The sequence below is a fragment of the Lepisosteus oculatus genome, unplaced genomic scaffold (assembly GCF_040954835.1).
Source record: "Lepisosteus oculatus isolate fLepOcu1 unplaced genomic scaffold, fLepOcu1.hap2 HAP2_SCAFFOLD_63, whole genome shotgun sequence".
NCBI lineage: Eukaryota > Metazoa > Chordata > Actinopteri > Semionotiformes > Lepisosteidae > Lepisosteus > Lepisosteus oculatus.
In genome coordinates this window covers 357,501-380,243 of record NW_027168182.1, presented here as the reverse complement: position 1 = coordinate 380,243, position 22,743 = coordinate 357,501, and the positions used below count along the sequence as shown (strand labels likewise).

The 22,743-nt window shown below is 45.6% G+C and overlaps 9 non-coding genes across 9 annotated transcripts; 6 read left to right on the top strand and 3 right to left on the bottom strand.

The window, feature by feature from the left end:
- Positions 1–3,435: 3,435 nt before the first annotated feature.
- On the bottom strand, positions 3,436–3,552 carry LOC138232447 (U5 spliceosomal RNA). The gene has a single exon (XR_011187176.1). It is a non-coding gene; the product is annotated as a U5 spliceosomal RNA (small nuclear RNA).
- A 391-nt stretch (positions 3,553–3,943) lies between these two features.
- Positions 3,944–4,060, bottom strand: LOC138232458 (U5 spliceosomal RNA). The gene has a single exon (XR_011187187.1). It is a non-coding gene; the product is annotated as a U5 spliceosomal RNA (small nuclear RNA).
- A 2,627-nt stretch (positions 4,061–6,687) lies between these two features.
- On the top strand, positions 6,688–6,801 carry LOC138232459 (U5 spliceosomal RNA). The gene has a single exon (XR_011187188.1). It is a non-coding gene; the product is annotated as a U5 spliceosomal RNA (small nuclear RNA).
- A 393-nt stretch (positions 6,802–7,194) lies between these two features.
- On the top strand, positions 7,195–7,308 carry LOC138232451 (U5 spliceosomal RNA). Its single transcript, XR_011187180.1, has one exon. It is a non-coding gene; the product is annotated as a U5 spliceosomal RNA (small nuclear RNA).
- A 596-nt stretch (positions 7,309–7,904) lies between these two features.
- trnas-gcu (transfer RNA serine (anticodon GCU)) lies at positions 7,905–7,986 on the top strand. The gene has a single exon. It is a non-coding gene; the product is annotated as a tRNA-Ser (tRNA).
- Positions 7,987–9,188: 1,202 nt separating this feature from the next.
- On the top strand, positions 9,189–9,270 carry trnas-cga (transfer RNA serine (anticodon CGA)). Its single transcript has one exon. It is a non-coding gene; the product is annotated as a tRNA-Ser (tRNA).
- Positions 9,271–11,058: 1,788 nt separating this feature from the next.
- LOC138232404 (U4 spliceosomal RNA) lies at positions 11,059–11,200 on the bottom strand. Its single transcript, XR_011187135.1, has one exon. It is a non-coding gene; the product is annotated as a U4 spliceosomal RNA (small nuclear RNA).
- Positions 11,201–13,444: 2,244 nt separating this feature from the next.
- Positions 13,445–13,516, top strand: trnag-ucc (transfer RNA glycine (anticodon UCC)). Its single transcript has one exon. It is a non-coding gene; the product is annotated as a tRNA-Gly (tRNA).
- An 8,557-nt stretch (positions 13,517–22,073) lies between these two features.
- Positions 22,074–22,192, top strand: LOC138232463 (5S ribosomal RNA). Its single transcript, XR_011187191.1, has one exon. It is a non-coding gene; the product is annotated as a 5S ribosomal RNA (ribosomal RNA).
- Positions 22,193–22,743: the final 551 nt, after the last annotated feature.

The following is a 22,743-nucleotide window of genomic DNA, read 5'->3' as shown; positions in this document are numbered from 1 at the left end:
TGAGGGTAGCGGCCTGTACATTATTTCCCTTCTGAGTCTTTCCTGCTTCCCACCCCATAGAAATTGAAACATCAATCTCCTCATCACCGCCGCAACACGGTCTGGGATTGGGAAGGTAGAAGCCAGAAAATTCAAGACAGGCAAGAGCTCGGCTTTGATGACCAGCACCTTCCCTGTCATGGTGAGGTCTCGGTCCTTCCATTGCATCAGTTTTTTGTTTAAGATTGGCAATTTGTTCTGCCAATTTACTGTTCCCATCTCTTCTCCAAAATACACCCACAGGACCTTAATTCTCTTCTCTTGCAGCCTGAGATCATGTCCTTCTTTTGGCTCCCTCCAGTTCTGATAAAAAATCTCACTCTTAGATTTGTTAATTTTTGCGGAGGAAGCCAAAGAGAAACGATCACAGCACTGCAGAGCTCTGCTAATTGAGGCATTGTCAGAGAGGAGCAGGGTGACGTCATCCATGTATAGAGATGTCTTTACCTCTCCTCCCCCACTTCCAGGCACTGGTATCCCATTAATGGCCTGATCCTGGCGCAAGGCACAGGCTAAGGGCTCCATAGCCAAAACGCATAACAAGGGGGATAATGGGCAGCCCTGCCTCACCCCTGAACAGACTTCAAAGGGGCGTGATCTATTGCCATTAACCATGACTCTGCTGTTGCTACCTGTGTACAGCAGGTTAATCCACTTTCTCATGATGGGGCCAAACTTCATGTGCTCAAGTCCCGATGCTAAGTACTGCCGGTTTAGGCGGTCAAAGGCCTTTTCTAGGTCTACACCTAAAATGCAACGAGGGAGGGAGCGATCCTCAGAGTACAGACAGACATCCCTCAACAAGGCCAGGTTGTCGCTCATCAGGCGTCCTGCTATCCCACAAGTCTGTTCTTTCCCTACCAGTGAGGCCACTACATTTTGTAGGTGCAGGAAAAGGGCTTTGGACAGGATCTTAGTGTCCACGCCTAACAGGCTGAGGGGTCTCCAGTTCTTTATGTCATTTTTTGCTCCTTTCTTAAACAAGAGAGAGATAGTGCCTTCTCTTAAGGAGTCAGGCAGCAATTCTGTCTTATATCTTTCCTCGAATAGGAGCAGTAGCGGATCCTGAAGCAGATCCCAAAAGGTGCAATAAAATTCTTTAGGGAGCCCGTCAGCACCTGGAGTTTTCCCCTTCTGTAAGCTCTCCATAGCCTGTCTCAGCTCTTCTACTGTCAAATCCCTCTCAAGTACTTCCCTATCTTCTTCACTCAAAACGTTTTCTAGCTTTGAGGTAAAAAAATGAATTTCTTCATCCTTTACCTCTGTAGAGCTGTACAGTCTTGAGTAGAAGGCCTCGGTGCAGGAGAGGATAGCACTCGGCTCTGTTCTCTCTCGTCCCTCCTCATCAACTACACTTTCCATGACAGACTTGGAGCCTACCACTTTCCTGAAAAAGAAGCGAGTACACTTCTCATTTTCTTCCAAGAACTGCACTCTGCCTCTTAACAGCACTCCTCGACTACTTTCTTCGGCTATGCTCCGGATGTCCTTTTTTAAAAAAGTGATATCCTCGAGCACATCGAAGCCACTGTGCAGCATCGTGTAGAGACGCTGCAGCTGCCTCTGTTTCCTGGCTAGCACTCCTCTCCGTCTGGCAGCAGCCTTCCTTCCCTCAGCCATGAAAAAGGCCTTTGTCCTCATCTTCACCTCCTCCCACCACTCTCCTACTGACCCGTACAGACACTGCAAGGACAGCCACTGTGATAGTTTCTCCTTGTAGCGGGATACTACCCCCTCATTCTCTAGCAGCTTTGTGTTGAGTTTCCAGAGGCCTGGGCCAAAGACAGTCCCGCCCTGGAGTTCCACTCTACACCCTAAAGCCTGATGATCTGAGAAGAAGACAGGCTGAAGAGTGACCCCAACAACTTTCACTCTCTCTGAGACAAAGCAATAGTCAATTCTGGAGCTGCTATTCCTCCCTGACCATGTATATCCTGCTGTTGTGGGATATATACATCTATATGTGTCTGAGAGTTTAAAGTCTTGAACTAAGTTTTGCAGGGCCAGTGAGCTGGAATCCAATTTTATCGGAGAGCTAGACTGCCTGTCTGTGTGCTCTAAGATACAATTAAAATCCCCTCCCACTATCACGTCTGTGCTACTTAACAATAGGGGAGAGAGTGCCTTGAGTAGCTCCACCCTTCCTCCCACGTCAGTAGGACAATACACATTGATTAGCCGCAGGTTAACGGTCCCCCATTCCACATCCACACACAGCAACCTGCCATCTATGACCCTCTGAATACTTTTCAATTTGAAAGCCCATCCTTTGAAAAGAATGGCCACGCCAGAGGCTCTGTTGTTATTGTCCCCTAACCAAACAGAAGGCCCTTTATCCCACCTATCTTCAAAGCTTTTATACCTCTCTTGATAGGCTAAAGCACACTCCTGCAACATCAACACATCTCCCTCTCTCTGCTGGAGGTAATCAAAGACACACTGACATTTAACTCCGTCATTGATACCTCTGGTGTTAAGAGAAATTATGTTTAGAGCCATATTACATAAGAAAGTGGAACCAGTCTTTACAAAACACATTTCTCTTCGGTCTCACCTGTTACCTTCTTCTTTTTCTTTTTCTTCTTACCAATTTCCTGCCAGCCATCCTCTGAATGAGCCTTCATCAGGGTGGCAGCAGTAAAAGCGTTCACGGAGTCCATTTCAAGGAAGGGGGTAGAAGGAGGGGTGGAGGGGTTCCAGCTGTCCCCATCGCCATGCTCTCCTTCCTCCTCGCTCGGGGAGAAAACAGAGTCATTTTTCCTTTTCCTCAAGTCCAGCTCCTGGGAGCACTGAGGGGAAAGGGGTGCAGCCGATGCACCAGTCTCCTCTTCCCCCTCACCCACCAGCTGTTGCAGATCCTCCGTGATGGACTGGATGGAGGAGAGGAGGGCATCTGTAGCACTTGCAGAGTCTGAGAAAAGCAGCTCCGCTGAATCCTGGGTATCGTCGCTGGACCCGCTCCACCGGGGGGCCCCACACTGGCCCTCGTTCTGAGGAGCAGGAGTGGGGGAGGGGAGGGGGGAGAGCCCAGCCCGCCTTCAAGGCCTCTGCCCTGCCGGTCGTGGTTGGCAATACACCTGGCCTTACAAACGAGCCAGTGGGGCCCGTTCAGCTCCGGGCTCATCGCCTGCGGCTCACGGCTTGCGAGTGTGCCCAATCCGTGCGATAACTCGGAAAACACCCGGCCACACTGTGCCGGAAACGACGCACTCTGGGAAGCCGCTATGCAAAGCGAGGTCCCAAGATCCCCTGCGGCCGGACACTTCCCACCCCCCAAAGAAAAGAGCGCCAATCAGACGGCCGGAGACCGAGGACTCGCGGAGCAGACTGCCACAATCGCCATAACAAGACCGATTGCGAGCGTTTTTGTTTTCTCTCTTTGACCAGCGAGGCTGCGCCCCACCCGAAGGCAGGGAAGCACAAAAATTGCATGGAACTCATTCATGCTCCTCTCCACGGAAATCTTTAGTAAAAGGCGAAAGATTTGTACGAGAAGAAGAGAAACCAGAATGCGTGGCTGCACAGCTGCAGGAGCCCCGGCCGCCTTCAAAGCCTCTGCGCTGCCGGTCATGGTTGGCAATACACCTGGCCTTACAAACGAGCCAGTGGGGCCCGTTCAGCTCCGGGCTCATCGCCTGCGGCTCTCAGCTTGCGGCCGTGCCCAATCCGTGCGATAAGTCGGAAAACACCCAGCCACACTGTGCCGGAAACAACGCACTCTGGGAAGCCGCTATGCAAAGCGAGGTCCCAAGATCCCCTGCGGCCGGACACTTCCCGCCCCCCAAAGAAAAGAGCGCCAATCAGACAGCCGGAGACCGAGGACTCGCGGAGCAGACGGCCACAATTGCCATAACAAGAGTGATTGCGAACGTTTTTGTTTTCTCTCTTTGACCAGCCAGGCTGCGCCCCACCCGAAGGCAGGGAAGCACAAAAATTGCATGGAACTTATTCATGCTCCTCTCCACAGAAATCTTTAATAAAAGGCAAAAGATTTGTACGAGATGAAGAGAAACCAGAGTGCGTGGCTGCACAGCTACAGGAGCCCAGACCGCCTTCAAAGCCTCTGCGCTGCCGGTCGTGGTTGGCAATGCACCTGGCCTTACAAACTAGCCAGTGGGGCCCGTTCAGCCCCGGGCTCATCGCCTGCGGCTCTCGGCTTGTGGGCGTGCCCAATCCGTGCGATAACTCGGAAAACACCCGGCCACACTGTGTCGGAAACGACGCACTGTAAGGCACCTTGAAGCGTGCACCCCCAACATTCTTCTTTGCACATCTGTGAAAGGTAAACTCTTGAGCAAACTCTGAACCAGCTCTAAGGAAACTAATCCGATTAGACGTTACTTTGACTCATCCTTTAAGGGACCCTTGATAATTGGAGAAATCAATGATTTCGAATGAATTCTGTATGCGTCAAAAGACAGCTATACACAGAAAACATGCAGGACACTGCTCATGATGTTTCCCGAGCCGAAACACAGTGCGTTTTTCCAAGCCATCTGACAAAGCCCGCCCACTGAAAACTGCAGCAGATCGTGTAAAGACGTTCAACTTTGTAACTACTGCACGCACAGGAAGCAGAATAAATTCCTCTTTTCAAACTGTCAAAGGTTTGCTTTGCGAACGCTGCAGGACATCGCAAAATCTCTTTTGAACGGGGACAAACGATTTCTTATGGGGCGCAGTAAGTACAGACGTTTAAAAAGCTCCACTCATGCCGACGATGCAGCATGAAGAAGCGCAACCTAACGTTTGACAGACAAAAGCCGGGCGCCGCTACGAGCAATATGAAATCAAACTGACAGCACATGGCGTTTCGCGCTGACTCAAAAGTGATCTCGACAGACGCTGTTCTCTGCATAACACTGAAAGAGCTAAAGAGCGTTTCTGTTGAGACGTAACCCAGTGGGCAAAAGACGTATAATATACGTCTATTAAACGCATACCTTAGACGTCTAAATGTGGTCTGCAATTCGTCTAGAATGAAATTCTAATATACGTCTATTGTTATATGTGATAATCTTCCTTATATCATGTAAATCATGTTCATCATTACATGATGGGAGCTAAAACAGAAGTTGAGAGAGAGCAAGGACGCCTACAGGAGGAAGGTATAGGACAAGCTGCAAAGGAAAAGCTACAACCCACGACAGCTACTCACCCACCCATCCCACACAGCTATCACTCTCCAACACCTCCGCCATTAACACCTCCAGCACTGAAAGTGCTATGTGCACCATCCACCAGGCCAGTGCAATACACTGGATCTTTATATTATTAGAATCTATTCTACTTAAATTATTACAATATACAAAATTTGAGTTTATTTTAAAAAGTAAAAGGTAATGAAAGGAATGCATTTTCATAAGAAAGATAATACCGATATGCATGTGATAATCTTCCTTATATTATGTAGTGCGTCATTTGGACACTTTGTGGGCTTGAAATACAAAGAAAATCATGTTCTATGGTACAAGATAAATACAAAACGTAAGCTTTTATTTTAATTAGATTTGTTTATAAAGCATAAGCAATCATTTATTACATTAATATATCTGAAAATAACATTTTAGCATCATATTATACATACAGGTCTCTAGCTTCAACACAGTGCTATATATATATATGCTCAGTGATTTATTGGTACATGCCCAGGGCAACAATCAGAATGAGGATTGATTTCCAGACGGGCTACAGGTAGTGTTGTGAAATACTTCAACACACTGGATCGCAGATTTAGACCCCCTGCACTCTTACTCCTTTAAAACCAAAGAAATGAAGATATGTAGCAATCACATTGTAACAGGGGTGACAGTGACTTAATGCTTATACTAGTGGACTTCTGGTACCTTTAGGGTACGGTGTTCCCTGAAGGGCTCTCAAACCCCGCATTTCAGATGCCTAGCTGATGTGTTACACCTCAGAATCACTTTTAAACCTTACCTCTGGTATCTTTAATCCCTATTGCTCAACGCGAAAACCTTACCTGTGGTGTCTTTAATCCCTATTGCTCAATGCATGGTGAAAGTATTGCATAAATGTGTCGGAAAATGAGCAATGGGCACCTGAGAGACTCATTTGCCTGTTTCACAAATGATCATATTTGACTAGAGATTCTGTTTGGGATTCAGTTGTGCATTCTGACAGCAATCCCTTTCAAAAACGGATACATTCTGGATGAGGTCAAAGGTGCAGGAACACTGTATTTAGGATGTGTTTGCAGTTATTCTGTGTCTCTAGCTTCAACACAGTAATATATATATATATGCTCACTGATTTTATGGTACATGCCCAGGGCAATAATCATTATGAGGATTTATTTCCAGATGTGCTAGGGGTAGTGTTGTGAAATACTTCAACACACTGGATCGCAGGTTTAAACTCCCTGCACTCTTACTCCTTAAAAACCAACAAATGCAGATATGTAGTAATCATATTGTAGCAGAGTGCATCGTTTCCGGCATAGTATGGCCGGGTGTTTTCCGAGTTATTGCACGGATTGGGCACGCCCGCAAGCCAAGAGCCGCAAGCGATGAGCCCGGAGCTGAACGTGCCCCACTGGCTCGTTTGTAAGGCCAGGTGCATTGCCAACCACGACCGGCAGGGCAGAGGCCTTGAAAGCGGCCTGGGCTCCTGCAGCTGTGCAGCCACGCGCTCTGGTTTCTCTTCATTTCGTACAAATCTTTCGCCTTTTGCTAAAGATTTCCGTAGAGAGGAGCATGAATGAGTTCCGTGCAATTTTTGTGCTTCCCTGCCTTCGGGTGGTTGCAGCTGGGCTGGTCAAAGAGAGAAAACAAAACCGCTCACAATCGCTCTTGTTATGGCGATTGTGGTTGTCTGCTCTGCGAGTCCTCGGTCTCTGCCCATCTGATTGCCGCTCTCTTCTTTGGGGGGCGGGAAGTGTCCGGCCGCAGGGGATCTTGGGACCTCGCTTTGCAAAGCGGCTTCCCAGAGTGCGTCGTTTCCGGCACAGTGTGGCCGGGTGTTTTCCGAGTTATCGCACGGATTGGGCACGCCCGCAAGCCGAGAGCCGCAGGCGATGAGCCCGGAGCTGAACGGACCCCACTGGCTCGTTTGTAAGGCCAGGTGCATTGCCAACCACGACCGGCAGGGCAGAGGCCTTGAAGGCGGCCTGGGCTCCTGCAGCTGTGCAGCCACGCACTCTGATTTCTATTCATTTCATACAAATCTTTTGCCTTTTACTAAAGATTTCCGTGGAGAGGAGCATGAATGAGTTCCATGCAATTTTTCTGCTTCCCTGCTTTCGGGTGGGGCACAGCTGGGCTGGTCAAAGAGAGAAAACAAAAACGCTCGCAATCGGTCTTGTTATGGCGATTGTGGTTGTCTGCTCTGCGAGTCCTTGGTCTCCGCCTGTCTGATTGGCGCTCTTTTCTTTGGGGGGCGGGAAGTGTCTGCCCCCACTGCCCCTTTCAAGTTTGCTAAAGACCACGTGAATGTTGCAGAGCAACTCCTGGAACAATGTTCTGTGGACAGACGTGACAAAAGCTGAACTTGTTGGTAAATGTGCACAGCATTATGTTTGGAGATAACAAAACACTGCATACCAACTCCAAAACCTCATCCCACCTGGGAAGCATGGCGGAGGCTGTACGGCTTGCAATCATCTAGGATCACCCAGGATCTCCTGTTTATTAGGCATAATAAACAGGGCCACTGAACTCCACACTGGCCACTGAACCACAGCAGTGGCTTGCTGGCTTGACATCTCCCAAGAAAAATGTTGAAATCGCATGTGGAACAGGAAAATGACCCTCGAGTACGAGGGAAAAAAAAGAAAAAGATCATCTGGAGCGTGCCAACCCATGTCCGGAGCGTGCCAACCCATGTCCGGACAGCCCAGTTTCCTCGGCGAGGTGGCTGAGTGGTTAAGGCGATGGACTGCTAATCCATTGTGCTCTGCATGCGTGGGTTCGAATCCCATCCTCGTCGCTCCGGTACTAGAGCCGTACATTTTCTAGCGGTGGCTGAACATGGTATAGTAGGCTAACGTTGGCTCTGGGTTGAGACCGCGTTTTCACTTATTTGCAACGCAAACGGAGAAAGCGATTTTTGACAGTCTCTCAGAATCACAGTTTGTCATTCCTCTAGACGTTTATACAGTAGAAGCCTGCTTCGTGGCTTAAATCCAAGCTAAGGAAATGAGTTAGAGGTCTGATGCAGAACTGCGAATTCAATGAACGGGAACACTACAGTACATTGCACTGTATGTGTGAGGAAAGCTGCCCCCTTCTGTCCCTTGTCGACCGAACAGAGGACTGTAAAGGATACCGCCAAGAAACTTTAGGATGCTGGTTGAAATCCAGCTCCAAAGAAGCCCCTTTGGGTGTTATGTCATCAAAAAGTAAGAACAGCGAATCTCCCTTTGATCAAAAGCGCAACAGAACTGTTTTCCGTGGAGCGGGTTTCAGACCCGTAGACCTGTTTTATTTGTAAGGCAGGGCGCATTCCCAAGCGCGAATCTCCTGTTTTAGAAATGCTTTAATGGGCGTGAAGTGAAAATAAGAAATGGGCTCCAGATGCACATGGAAACAATCAAGTGTTTCATCCGAGCTGTTTCAAAGACTGCTCAAGAGCTTTCCTTTCACAGAGGCACAACGATTAATGATGGGGGTGCACCCTTCAATGCGCCTTAGGACTCTAGGGAGTGATTGAGACGATTCGTAGCGTGTGCTCATTTCCCTCTATTCCCCGTGTTGCAGTGGTAGGATGACGTAAATTACTGCTTCGACACGTAATGGCATTATAATCAAGTGCAGGAGCTGAGGGCTTTAGTTTTGTTTCGTTTTCCATGGCGTTCGTAAGCGCGCAAATCAAAGGCAATTCCTGCGTCTAACAGGAATGTAAATGCTTTTGAAAGTGCAGTGTGGTGCAGCTTGTAAAATCCTTGTCCACATTTGTGGTTTGTTGATGTTTTTTCTGTCTGCCAAAGTTGCATTTTGACATCCGGACGGGGAGACTTTATCATTTGAACGTGAAGCCAGCCTTAAACCCTCTGAGGCGTGTCTGTCTGCCGGCATGTATCTTGTGAAAGGTATTTTTTTTTTAACGGAGAGCGACTTTAAAAAAGTTTCCGCAGCCACCTCGCACTCCGTGTTAGATTATAGGAGGAATGCGGCGGCGGCGAGCTCGCTGTAGTCGTGGCCGAGTAATTAAGGCGATGGACTCGAAATCCATTGGGGACTCCCCGCTCAGGTTCGAATCCTGCCGACTACGGCGTCTGCCGCACGTCGCCTTGTGCCTGTGCGGCAAAGGCGAAGTGCCGCTTCTCCTTTCCTGGTACTATAAAAATGCTACATCGCTTGGTCCTGCTTCCATGGAAAGCAGTTCTTCAGGTAATTCTCCTCTCTTACCAAAGCTGTTAGGTTCCTTTCCGTGGTGAGAGGGGTTGTCATGCAACGCTGCCACATACTGCCGACAGACAAGTGTGTTGTTTGCATATGTGAGGCTCCAGTTATTTTCCCAAAATCCAGCACTGAGCGTAAACAAAGTGTCTAAGTAGCGTGGGAATGCTAACCCTAACCCTAGCTGGAGTTTGAGCAATCCAGCACTGTGCGTAAAAAGATGAGTCAAAGTAACGTCTAATCGGATTAGTTTCCTTAGAGCTGGTTTAGAGTTTGCTCAAGAGTTTACTTTTCCCAGATGTGCAAAGAAGAATGTTGGGGGTGCACGCTTCAAGGCGCCTTACAGCTGTAGGGAGTGATTCGAGACGATTCCTGGCGTGTGCTCGTTCCCATATACCGTACGCCCCGGGGTGCAGTGCTAGGATGACGTACAATACCGCTTGGGCACGTAATGGCGTTATATGCAAGTGCGGGACGTGAGGGTTTTCGTTTGTTCGTTTTGTTTTGCTCTGCTTTGCTTTGTTTTGCTTTCCATAGCGTTGGTAAGAGCGTAAATAAAAAGGCGATTCCTGAGTCTACCACTAACGTAAGAGCTATTTCAAGTGCGGCATGGTGCGGCTTTTGAAATGCTTGTGGGCATTTCTCTGTTGTTGATTCTTTTTTTGTGTGTAACAAAGTGGCATTTTCATGTCCGGGGAGACTTTATCATTCCGACATGAAGCCACCCTTAAGTCCTCTGAGGTGTGTCTGTCTGCAAGGCTTGTATTTTGGAAATGTTTTTTTGAAACGGAGAACGACTTTGAAATAGGCTTCCGTCGGCGCCTCGCGATCCAGGTCAGATTTTAGCAACAACGCAGCGGCGGCAGGGCTTGCTGTAGTCGTGGCCGAGTGGTTAAGGCGATGAACTAGAAATCCATTGGGGTCTCCCCGCGCAGCTCCGAATCCTTCCAACTACGTTGTCCGCCTCCTGTCGTTGTGTTCCGGCGCAAGCAAAGAAGTGCGCCTCTTTACTGTTCCTGGTGGTTTTAAAACGCCAAATCGCTTGTACCCGCTGCCTTGGAAATAAATTCTTCAGCGTCCGCGAATGGCATTTTGGAGCTGGAAGCATGTCGACGCTTTTTGCACAGAGCACCAAAAAAGCATCTTTTTTGAAGGCCCAGGCACTGAGCATTGGTGGTTCAGTGGTAGAATTCTCGCCTGCCCCGCGGGAGGCTCGGTTTCGATTCCAGGCCAATGCAGTGGCTTTTGCAGCGAGCGGCTCCATCACTTGCATCCCCTTGCAACTCGCAACTGAAAACCCACTGAAGCTAAGCAGGTGTGAGCCAGGTCAGTACCCGGATGAGGGTGAGCTACAGGGAAACGATTTCTTATGGGGCGCAGTAAGTACAGACGTTTAAAAAGCTTCACTCATGCCGACGATACAGCATGAAGAAGCGCAACCTAACGTTTGACAGACAAAAGCCGGGCGCCGCTACGAGCAATATGAAATCAAATTGACAGCACACGGCGTTTTGCGCTGACTCAAAAGTGATCTCGACAGACGCTGTTCTCTGCATAACGCTGAAAGAGCTAAAGAGCATTTCTGTTGAGACGTAACAAGCTCGCTTCTTTCTACCATGATGTCACCATGACCAAATCTGTCTTTAAACACCTTGCTCAGTCTCTGACGAGACTGTCAAAAATCGCTTTCGCCGATTGTATTGCAAACCGGCGGAAGCGGGGTATTGGGAAAAGTTTTCAACTAGCAATAATCCCGCCTCGGCTAAACCTCACAGGCTACGATACTGCCACTGCGCAAAGCTGACGGTTGCCAGGCAACCGCGGGGATCCTATGGAAATCGTTATCAATCGTCTCATGGCATGTCGTTGCTGTAACGCTTCATATTTGTCGTCTTCTTCTAGCTTGAGGTTTTGAAGAATTTCATGACAGACAAGGGCTCCGTTGGGAACAAAGAAACCCGTTGATTCTTTTCAGCAGCAGAAATACAACCCTTTAAATACAAGATGACAGAACAATGACGAAGGGCATGCCGGGAGGAACTCATGCACTACAGAGGAAAGGGGGCGGGCACGTACAGTTCACATTCAAGCCACAAGTACTCTTCCCGGATGTTGCACAAACAAATCCTAACGTCTTGAAAGCATTGCGGCATGTTTGTGTCCCACTTCCCGTGGCTGCAGGATGACTGACACGAACGGACAAACACAATCTGTGGCGTTTAGCGTGACATAGTCTTGCAGGCATCGTGCTGTCTCACTTCAATACTATACCGCTGGAGGAAACAGTCCATCTGGCCATGAAACTCATTTGAACGTCTAGCTACAGCAACTAACATTATCATGATTTATTCAGGATGTGTGGAATCAGCACGTCCCGGAGACAGCTTCCAAAATCGTGAGCATTCTCTGGTGGTAGGGGCGTTCAAGATGGCGCTCAGGTGGGAGGTAAAGTTTAGTGGTTGAGGAATTTTTTTGAGTTTTTCATGACCTGAATGTTAATTTTTGCTTTTTTTGACTACAGAAAAATAAGGACTTAACACTACTTGTTTAAACTTCAGTTATAATTGAAAGAAAAAAAAATGATTTTTTTTAGGTTTAAGAATTTCGATATGAGTAACACTGGGAAAAGAAAAGAGAGTGCTGGGTCTTCGAAGGAGAAGTCTAAGAAACCTCAATCGTATATGTATAGCACTACAAGAAAATTGATGGCAACTAAAGGGAAAAGTGAAGCAGCTGGAGGGGACGTGGAAAGAGTGCTGGAAGTGCGCTCGTATGCGAGCGTTCGCAGCCCAAGTGAGACTCAGCTGCCAGAGGAAGAGCCGGAGTCCCTGCCCAGCACACCTGTGAAAACCCTGGCAGCCAAGAGAGGAAGGGGCGACCTGACGCTGGAGGAGCTCCAGACCAACATCTTCAACATGATGGCACAGAGCATGGGTGAGCTGAAGGAAATGATTTGATCTAATACAGTCGCAATCGAAAGTCTTAAAAAGTCCATGGACTGTGTGTTTAAAGAGGTTGAAGACTTAAAGAGTGAAGTAAAAGTTCTTTAACAAGTAAATACCAAACAAGAAAAGCATATTAAAGAACTTGAATTGAAAGTGAACGATGTAGATAGATACCGTCGATGATGGAATTTAAAATTATTTGGAGTTAAAGAGGAACGTGATAAGGACCTTGTTGCAACAGTGAAGGGTATCTGTAAAAGGACCCTGCCGGACCAGGAGGACGTAATATCGGCCATTGACTTTGTTCACAGGCTCGGGAGAGCGAACATGTCTGGGCAAGTGCGCCCCAGATCGATTATAATACAGTTCACCAAGAGGACGGCGAGGGACATGCTGTGGCGAGCGGCGAGGGGGAATGAGTATTTGAATGGGAACAAACTAAGGTTTGCAGAGGACCTGTCTGCCGCGGACAGGAGTACCAGGAACCAGCTGTGGCCCCAGGTTGAAGCTGCCAGAAGAGAGGGGAGGAGAGCCTACTTTGTGGGAGCGAGGGCCTTTGTGGACGGGAAGGAGATTTGCTCCCAGTGACTGCTCAGTTAATGATTATGTTTGGTTATATTTGTTATACCAGTATATACTAGTGTTTCTTTAGTGTTAGTTTGGAATGGTGTAGTTAAGTGTTAAGGACTGTTATAGTTCTGGTTCTTTGAAACACTCAATAGTTTAGACAGTCTTAGAGTTAGTTATTTGCTTTTGTGTATGTCTTTTTCATGAATGCCAGAGGTACTCGAAATGTTGTTAAAAGAAAAACTGTGTGCTGAGTTTTATTTTTTACAGGAAACGCATGCATGTTGAAACTAAAGTTTATAAATAATTGAGAAATATTAAAGCAAGGAAAATATGATACGTGTAAAATATACAATTTGATCACATAATTACTTAATTACCTCTGGTAGTTAAATGCTTTTTTCTGCTGCGTTTTTTTTCTCTTGTACATGACTCTGATCCTCTTGTTGTATTTGTATTTGTAAATTCTGTTTAATAAAAAAAAAATTAAAAAAAGCATTCTCTGGTGGTGTCCTGCAGGCTTCCTGTGGGTGTGCGTTGGTGGTATAGTGGTGAGCATAGCTGCCTTCCAAGCAGTTGACCCGGGTTCGATTCCCGGCCAACGCAGTGGCGAATGTTTTCAAATGCTGTCATGAGCCTTGGATTGTGACTAGCAAAGCGAAGCCTTTTGAAAGAGCTAAAGCACTGAAAAACGGAATTGAGGGAGAATCTTACAGGGGATTCTGAGCGGTGTCTGAATACACGCAGTCCGATACGGGTGCTGAAAGCTTGAGCTACTCTCAATGTCATGCTGGCTTTCCCCGGAGTAAATCTGTTACATTGAAAGAATGCTTCTCGCAGGTTCAAAAAGGGACCCTTGTTAATTGGAGAAATCAATGATTTCGAATGAATTCTGTATGCGTTAAAAGACAGCTATACACAGAAAACATGCAAGACACTGCTCATGATGTTTCCCGAGCCGAAACACAGTGCGTTTTTTCAAGCCATCTGACAAAGCCCGCCCACTGAAAACTGCAGCAGATCGTGTAAAGACGTTCAACTTTGTAACTACTGCACGCACAGGAAGCAGAATAAATTGCTCTTTTCAAACTGTCAAAGGTTTGCTTTACGAACGCCGCAGGACATCGCACAATCTCTTTTGAACAGGGACAAACGATTTCTTATGGGGCGCAGTAAGTACTGTTACTGTCACTGCTCGATACCGACGTTGGCCTACTATACCATGTTCAGCCACTGCTAGAAAATGTACGGCTCTAGCACCAGAGCAAACAACAGGAGGGCCGATGTCGAACAGGCACACGTGTCAGACATGGAGAGCGATGAGAATGGGATTCGAACCCATGCCTGCAGAGCACAATGGATTAGCAGTCCATTACCTTAACCACTCAGCCACCTTGTCGACAAAACTGGGCTGTCCGGACATGGGTTGGTGCGCTCCAGATGATCTTTTTCTTTTTTTCCCCACGTACTCGAGGGTCATTTTCCTGTTCCACATGTGATTTCAACATTTTCCTTGGGAGATGTCAAGCCAGCAAGCCACTGCTGTGGTTCAGTGGCCAGTGTGGAGTTCAGTGGCCCTGTTGTACACAGAAAGCACATTGAGCTCCTTGGACATGAAAAGTTCCAGATAAAAGCCATTTGTCATCCTTTCTCTTGGTGTCGATGTTGCTATTGTATGTAAAGGTGGCAACTTGCTCAGCGAGCAGGCGGAGCACACACCGAATGCAGATGTGTCTGAGTGGTGTGTCCAAGTGGCTGCAAAAGGACAACACTCCTGGGGCGCCGTGGCTTAGTTGGTTAAAGCGCCTGTCTAGTAAACAGGAGATCCCCGCCTACGGCTAGACTTAATTAAATGCAAGTATTCATTTCCTGTCTTTAACACGACTTGTTTTTCTTAAAATGGATGCAACTTGCAAAACATGAAATACAAGCCTTGCTAATCAGTGCTAGCGGCTGGCAAAAAAAAGGAGTCAGCTATTTTTTTTTCTTTAACCTTAACCCTGCTAACGGAGAAGAGTTAAATGACCGAGTCTATGCAGCTTAAACGGTGCGCAAGTCGGGTTCTTAGCTGAAAGGGTGGTAAATCACGCTCACCCCAGTCCTTAATCTTTTAAAGAGGATACAAAATTGAACCTAGTCGCCACATCACATACATCCTGTTAAATGATAAAAAGGTAACATCTATCCTCGCTCCAGAGTAAATCTCACGTTGAGGGCATCTTTTTTTTCACTTTACCGTGAGTCGGGCTCGGCTGCACAGAGGAGAGAGCAGAGCAATGAGGTCACAGGGACAGGGGAGTCACACGCTGGCGGTTTGAATACGCGGAAGATCACTGAGGGATCCACAGTATGTGGACCCTCCGTTCGCCATCAGTCCACACTCCGGACTCTGAATCCTGCCATCCGAGTTAAGATCTCGGCGGAACCTGAGGCGCAGTTCCTTCTTAAAACGTAATCTGGTGAGCATTTCTAGAATCGCACTTGTATAGATGCAGCCTTTAATGTGTTGCTAGGTTAAAATTGATGACTTCTTGTATTTCAGTATGCAACTGCCCTCTTGATTTTGGATTTAATTTCTTTATTACAGGGGCGCTTTTATGAAGACAGAGTCATGTTCAGGTACTTTGCTTGATGGAGGAAGCTCATTTCGGACTCTGTGATCTGCTCACCTGGAAAGGTCTGCTGTACTACTACAAGAGAGAAGTAGGGTCTGGAAGAAGGGACAATTTTATGATGCTTTGGAAGATAGTTTTTTTTTTCTTATACTGAAAATGAAAAGTAGTTGTTTCTATATGGACTCAGTCTTTGGAATTTGTATATTTATACATTTCAGTGAACCCTCAGCCATTCCTTCTGTATTGTAATTCAATTTCTCTTTTAAAATTCCTTCCCCACTTCTAGGACCTGCAGTTGCTGAACTCCACAATGGCTTCTATTGGAAAGTCTGTGACTGAGACCATTATTTATTTAGGAGCAATGAGCAATTCTTATATAAATGCAATAAAATCATTATGCTCAAACTATGAGAGAGAATTTTAAGGATAATTTAAGAAATCAGTCTTAGCTTGTTTCTATACACAGATGGTATTATTTATTTTCAAAGGAAACCCGCGAGGATTCCCCTGGTGTGCAAGATGTGCCTGAATACTTTTGATCAGCTTCCTGCTCACTTCAAGAGGGCGTGTATGAAGCACGCCACAGCAGAAGAGATCAGGTGGCCTCTCAACAGGCGAGGGAGGACATGATGAATCACCTGAAGAACGGGGTCATCGTGGATTACCACAGAATAGAGATCAAAGGACACTTTGTGGGCTTGAAATACAAAGAAAATCATGTTCTATGGGACAAGATAAATACAAAACTTAAGCTTTTATTTTAATTAGATTTATTTATAAAGCATAAGCAATCATTTATTACATTAATATATGTGAAAATAACATTTTAGTATCATACGTTTAGTATATTTAGTCCCTAATGCTGAAAGAAATGATCATAGAACATGACATCTAACCTTACCTGCTGTGTTTTTAATCCCTATTGCTCAATGCACGGTGAAAGCATTGCATACATATGTCTGACAATGAGGAATGGGCCCCTGAGACAGTCATTTGCCTGTTTCACAAATGATCGTATTTTACTAGAGATTCTGTTTGGGATTCAGATGTGCATTCGGACAGCAATCCCTTTCAAGAAATGATACGTTCTGGATGAGGTCAAAGGTGCTGGAACACTGTATTTAGGATGTGTTTGCAGAGACTGTGTGTCTCCTGCTTCAACGCAGTGAGAAATAGATGTGCTCCTGTAATTCATTGGTACATGCCCAGGGCAGTAAGCAGTCTGAGGATTTATTTCCAGACGGCATAGAGCAGTGAAGCAGTGAAGTAGTGCAACACACTGGATCATTATATTATTAGAATCTATTCTACTTAAATTATTACATTATACACAATTTGAGTTCATTTTAAAAAGTAAAAGGTAATGAAAGGAATGCATTTTCGTAAGAAAGATAATACCGATATGCATGTGATAATCTTCCTTATATCATGTAGTGCGTCATTTGGACACTTTGTGGGATTGAAATACAAAGAAAATCATGTTCTATGGTACAAGATAAATACAAAACTTAAGCTTTTATTTTAATTAGATTTGTTTATAAAGCATAAGCAATCATTTATTATATTAATATATGTGTGTAGCGGCGAGGCTTATTAATAAGGCAGAATTAAGTGTTCTGAGCCTTCCCAAATGAGGCCCCATTTCTCTGCTCATCTCTGTGGTGCAGCCACAGAGAGACTATTCATGCAGGGTGATTTAAGGTCCTAGGACAGCTCCCAAAGGGGGATGCACTTAGCTAAGCCTGGCTATCATGATCAATGGTCATCCATTGGCGCCTATCTGTCTAGGGAGTGCCAGTTGGACATCTGGACTGCATTACTAAGTGTCAGGACTAAGTGACTCATATCTCACCTTGATCAATCAATCAGGGACTGGTAGGGCCGAGTAACCCACGTGGGACTCTGATGCCCATGGAACTTTCAGCCAATCAATGAGCTGAAGTTCCTCCAGGTAAAAACAGGCAACACAGAGAGCCTGTGAGATTCAGTAAGATTCAGAAGGGAGGATTCAGAGGATTCTGTGGACAATTCTAAAGGGAATTCAAAGGAGAATTCCAGGGCAGGGCGGCCCAGGAGCAGAAGGCTCCCAAGGGCAGGACATTCTCGCAGCGCGCCTCCTGACCATCCTGAGACTCAGCCCGGACAACCACGGAATGGCCAGTGTGTCCGAGTGCCAGAACTTTCCTTTGTTCTAAGAGTCTAGAGCGGAGGTTGCCAGAGAATAACCAGAGGATCCACCCGAGGTTAGCACCAGCAGCAGGCCTCGTGAACAGGTCGGAACTGTGGACAGCTGAATCACTATTCAGAACTAGCTCTTCATCAGAAACGAACCGGTCCTCTTCCTGACTTGCTGGGACCCACAGTCATCTTTTCTCCTGTGCACAAACTTTGCTAGTTAAAGCCCACAGTGAGCATCAGCAGCGCAGCGTCGCAAGCCGCACAGCACAGCCTGGCACGGAGCCAGAGAGCGCGGATTGGACAGCAACAGCCTGCAACTGTTTCTTTGTGCCCGCAGGAAGATCTGAATCCCCAAAGATTGGATGAGTATTCAACTTCAATGCATTACAGCTCGAGAATTCAATTGTTATCCCAACCAGTTGATATCAATTTAATTCCTAAGAGTTATGTACTTGTTTGAGTATCTAATGTAGAAGTTATAACCAAGTTCATTAAGGAAACGGTCTTAATGAATGATATACTGAACGTATGTCCTCTTGATATGTGTAACACTTCGTAACTGACTGAATATATATCTTTTGTATTCTGATAACCCTCTCGATAAGATCTGTTAGGTTTACATGCATATTTTATGTATTAATAAATGTATCCTCGTGTATTAGTACCTGTGTGTGCGCGTTGTTTGAGTTATGTCACATGGTTGGATTCTAAAGCCATCAAAAGAATCAACTTTGTGATTTACTGCTACAATTAATAATTGTCTCAGTAAATGCCCAAACCCTACAGAACTGGTGCCTTCAGAGAGCCACTACATTTAATTTTGCTATGGCAACATTACATATTTGGCGTCCCTTAGCCGGTTTTCTTACATGTGAAAATAACATTTTAGCATCATATTATTACATACAGGTCTCTAGCTTCAACACAGTGATATATATATATACTCAGTGATTTATTGGTACATGCCCAGGTCAATAATCAGAATGAGGATTTATTTCCAGACGGGCTACAGGTAGTGTTGTGAAATACTTCAACACACTGGATCGCAGATTTAGACCCCCTGCACTCTTACTCCTTAAAAACCAAAGAAATGAAGATATGTAGCAATCACATTGCAACAGGGCTGACAGTGACTTAATGCTTATACTAGTGGACTTCTGGTACCTTTAGGGTACGGTGTTCCCTGAAGGGCTCTCAAACCCCGCATTTCAGATGCCTAGCTGTTTCACTGATGTGTTGCACCTCAGAACCACTTTTAAACCTTACCTCTGGTATCTTTAATCCCTATTGCTCAACGCATGGTGAAAGTATTGCATAAATGTGTCTGAAAATGAGCAATGGGCACCTGAGAGACTCATTTGCCTGTTTCACAAATGATCATATTTGACTAGAGATTCTGTTTGGGATTCAGTTGTGCATTCTGACAGCAATCGCTTTCAAAAAACGATACATTCTGGATGAGGTCAAGGTGCAGGAACACTGTATTTAGGATGTGTTTGCACTTATTCTGTGTCTCTAGCTTCAACACAGCGATATATGTATATCCTCACTGATTTTTTGGTACATGCCCAGGGCAATAATCATTATGAGGATTTATTTCCTGATGTGCTAGGGGTAGTGTTGTGAAATACTTCAACACACTGGATCGCAGGTTTAAACCGCCTGCACTCTTACTCCTTAAAAACCAACAAATGCAGATATGTAGCAATCATATTGTAGCTGACACTCATTTGCCTGTTTCACAAATGATCATATTTTACTAGAGATTCTGTTTGGGATCCGGATGTGCATTCTGACAGCAATCTCCTTATCGCGGCTTTGCCCTTCTTGCCTCTTTGGACAATATCTCCATCTTGTGGTCGTTATTGGTAATGTCTAGACAACATCTCCATCTTGTGGTCGTTGTTGGTAATGTCTTCTTATGCCCTTTTTTATTTTAATTCTCTATTAGTTGATTCTAGAATCTCTACAATGGAGATGAAAACATCAGTTTTATAGCAGACAATATGACATTATTTATAGTCCAATTAGAAACTTATTACCCTTTTTAACATAATAACAAATTAAAATTGATTAAAACTAAGTTTGGAACACCAGGGAACATAACAAATGATTTTTAGGAAAACCATGAGGTTCTCTGTGTCCAATGCCTGCAAGGGGAGAAAGCTAGAATCCTTTGATTTTTTCAAAATTTGAAAATAAACATCATATAACAACAGCTTTCATTCCTAGGAGTGAAAAATAACCATTTTTGAAGACATAGTAGTTTCTAAAACACTACAATAAAGTTGAAAACATCCGTTTTATATTACATTAATTTTTGTGAAATTAGTCATTTATTGCACTATTTTTAATAAAATCTCTAATTAAAAGTGATTAAAATTAAGTTTGGAACAACAAGGAACACAAAAAAAAAGATTTTAAGGAAAAAAATATTGTCTTCTGTGCCAGGTGCCTGCAAGGGGAGAAAGCTAGAATCCTACCCAGGCTCCTGGAGCTCTATCCTAGCTAAAGGAGGGTGAATCCATCCCATTCAAAGCTCCATGAAAAAATGATATTTTTAAATTTGAAAAAAAAAAAACATTATAGAACAACATCTCTTGGTCCACAGAGTGCAAAAATCCAACTTTGAAGAAAATCCATTGACTGATCCCCGAATCCTGAAGTTTCTTCGCATGATATCGGGCTTGCAACCACTTTCTGGAAAATGATGAAAAATGCCAAAAATGAAAAAAAAGTTATCAATTCTAGAGCCTAAGAGGAAAATAAGACAAATGTATATCTCCAAATAATTTTATGTGCTTCAGAAGAGCCCAGGAAAGTTTTTTGCATACATGAAACCACGCCCGTTTGCACGTAAGCAGACATGGTTGCACACACGACTGCATGAAAGCACGCGTGCCTGCAAAATCATCCTGTTAAGCATTTGAAAAGCAGCACCACGGCGCACTTGAAATAGCTCTTAAATTAGTGGTCGACACAGGAATCGCCTTTTTATTTATGCTCTTACCAACGCGATGGAAAGCAAAACAAAGCAAAGCAGAGCAAAACAAAACGAACAAACGCAAAACCCTCAGGTCCCGCACTTGCATATAACGCCGTTACGTGCCCAAGCGGTATTGTACGTCATCCTAGCACTGCACCCCGGGGCGTACGGTATATGGGAATGAGCACACGCCACGAATCGTCTGAAATCACTCCCTACAGCTGTAAGGCGCCTTGAAGCGTGCACCCCCAACATTCTTCTTTGCGCATCTGTGAAAGGTAAACTCTTGAGCAAACTCTGAACCAGCTCTAAGGAAACTAATCCGATTAGACGTTACTTTGACTCATCCTTTAACAGTTTTCAGTCTCTGTCTTTAAACACCTTGCTCAGTCACATTCAAGCCACAAGTACTCTTCTTGGATGTTGCACAAACAAATCCTAACGTCTTGAAAGCATTGCAGCATGTTTGTGTCCCATTCCCGTGGCTGCGGGACGACTGACACGAACGGACAAACACAATCTGTGGCGTTTAGCGTGACATAGTCTTGCAGGCATCGTGCTGTCTCACTGCAATATTATACCGCTGGAGGAAACAGTCCATCTGGCCATGAAACTCATTTGAACGTCTAGCTACAGCAACTAACAATATCATGATTTATTCAGGATGTGTGGAATCAGCACGTCCCGGAGACAGCTTCCGAAATCGTGAGCATTCTCTGGTGGTAGGGGCGTTCAAGATGGCGCTCAGGTGGGAGGTAAAGTTTAGTGGTTGGGGAGTTTTTTTGAGTTTTTCATGACCTGAATGTTAATTTTTGCTTTTTTTGACTACAGAAAAATAAGGACTTAACACTAGTTGTTTAAACTTCAGTTATAATTGAAAGAAAAAATGATTTTTTTTTAGGTTTAAAAAGTCCGATATGAGTAACACTGGGAAAAGAAAAGAGAGTGCTGGGTCTTCGAAGGAGAACTCTAAGATACCTCAATCGTATATGTATAGCACTACAAAAAAATCGATGGCAAATAAAGGGAAAAGTGAAGCAGCTGCAGGGGCAGCAAGAGGGCGGAGGCGCCGCGCGCCCGGCAGACGTGTTGGACCGGTGCGCTTTACGTGCTGAAATAAACACGCGACAGCCCCGAAATGTTTCCAGAGTGCTGTGCACTGAAGACTTGCCTGGTGCTCCTCCGTGCAGATTGTTTGTCCTCCTCCAGTGCGGGACGAGCCAACACAAGGGAGCGCATTCGCCAACATCCAGGCACGCAATGCGATTTGGAAAGCAGCTCCTTTCCAAAGAGTTGCACACGAACGATCCTTCAGTCCCGCTCGGGGGGCACGGAACCCCCGCCACACACAGCTTCAAGTAGCGAGTCAGGCGCCGGGGCTTTCGCTTACGGCCACACCACCCTGAACACGCCCGATCTCGTCTGATCTTGGAAGCTAAGTAGCGTTGGGCCTGGTTAGTACTTGGATGGGAGACTGCCTGGGAATACCAGGTGCTGTAAGCTTTTGCTCTCCCGGCCAGCGGGGGTCGCCGTTGGTGCCGTAGGCTTTGGGAGGAAAACCTGCAGGATGGAAAGGTGATCCATATCCTCATCTCTAGAGATGTTTTGTTGCTGTGGCATGTGTGTGACCCATATTCAAAAAAAAAAAACCCGTCTGTAAAACGAATATCGAAGCTGCCTCTAAATCTGCAAATGAAGATGAGTCGATAAACCACTCGTTTTTCGTATAACTAGACATATATTCATTTGTTACCGATTTCATTCATTGAGCACGGATACAATAGAGGTACAGCCATTCACTGTTTGACATGTCTGCACTGGTACAGAACCGAGCAATCAGAAAACGGGTGAAACTGTCTTTAGACTCAGCATACAGTACCGAGGCCCCCCATGACCAAATAAAGGCTAACCTCGATAATCAGCCTAAAGAACGCAGACTACAGCAAAACGACTGACTTTGAAAAGGGAATGAACGTCCGGAAGGAGTAGTGGAACTAGCTTGAGATGCTTCTCCGGACCCCTAACTAAAAGCCAGCGAGAACCAGCAGCGACGT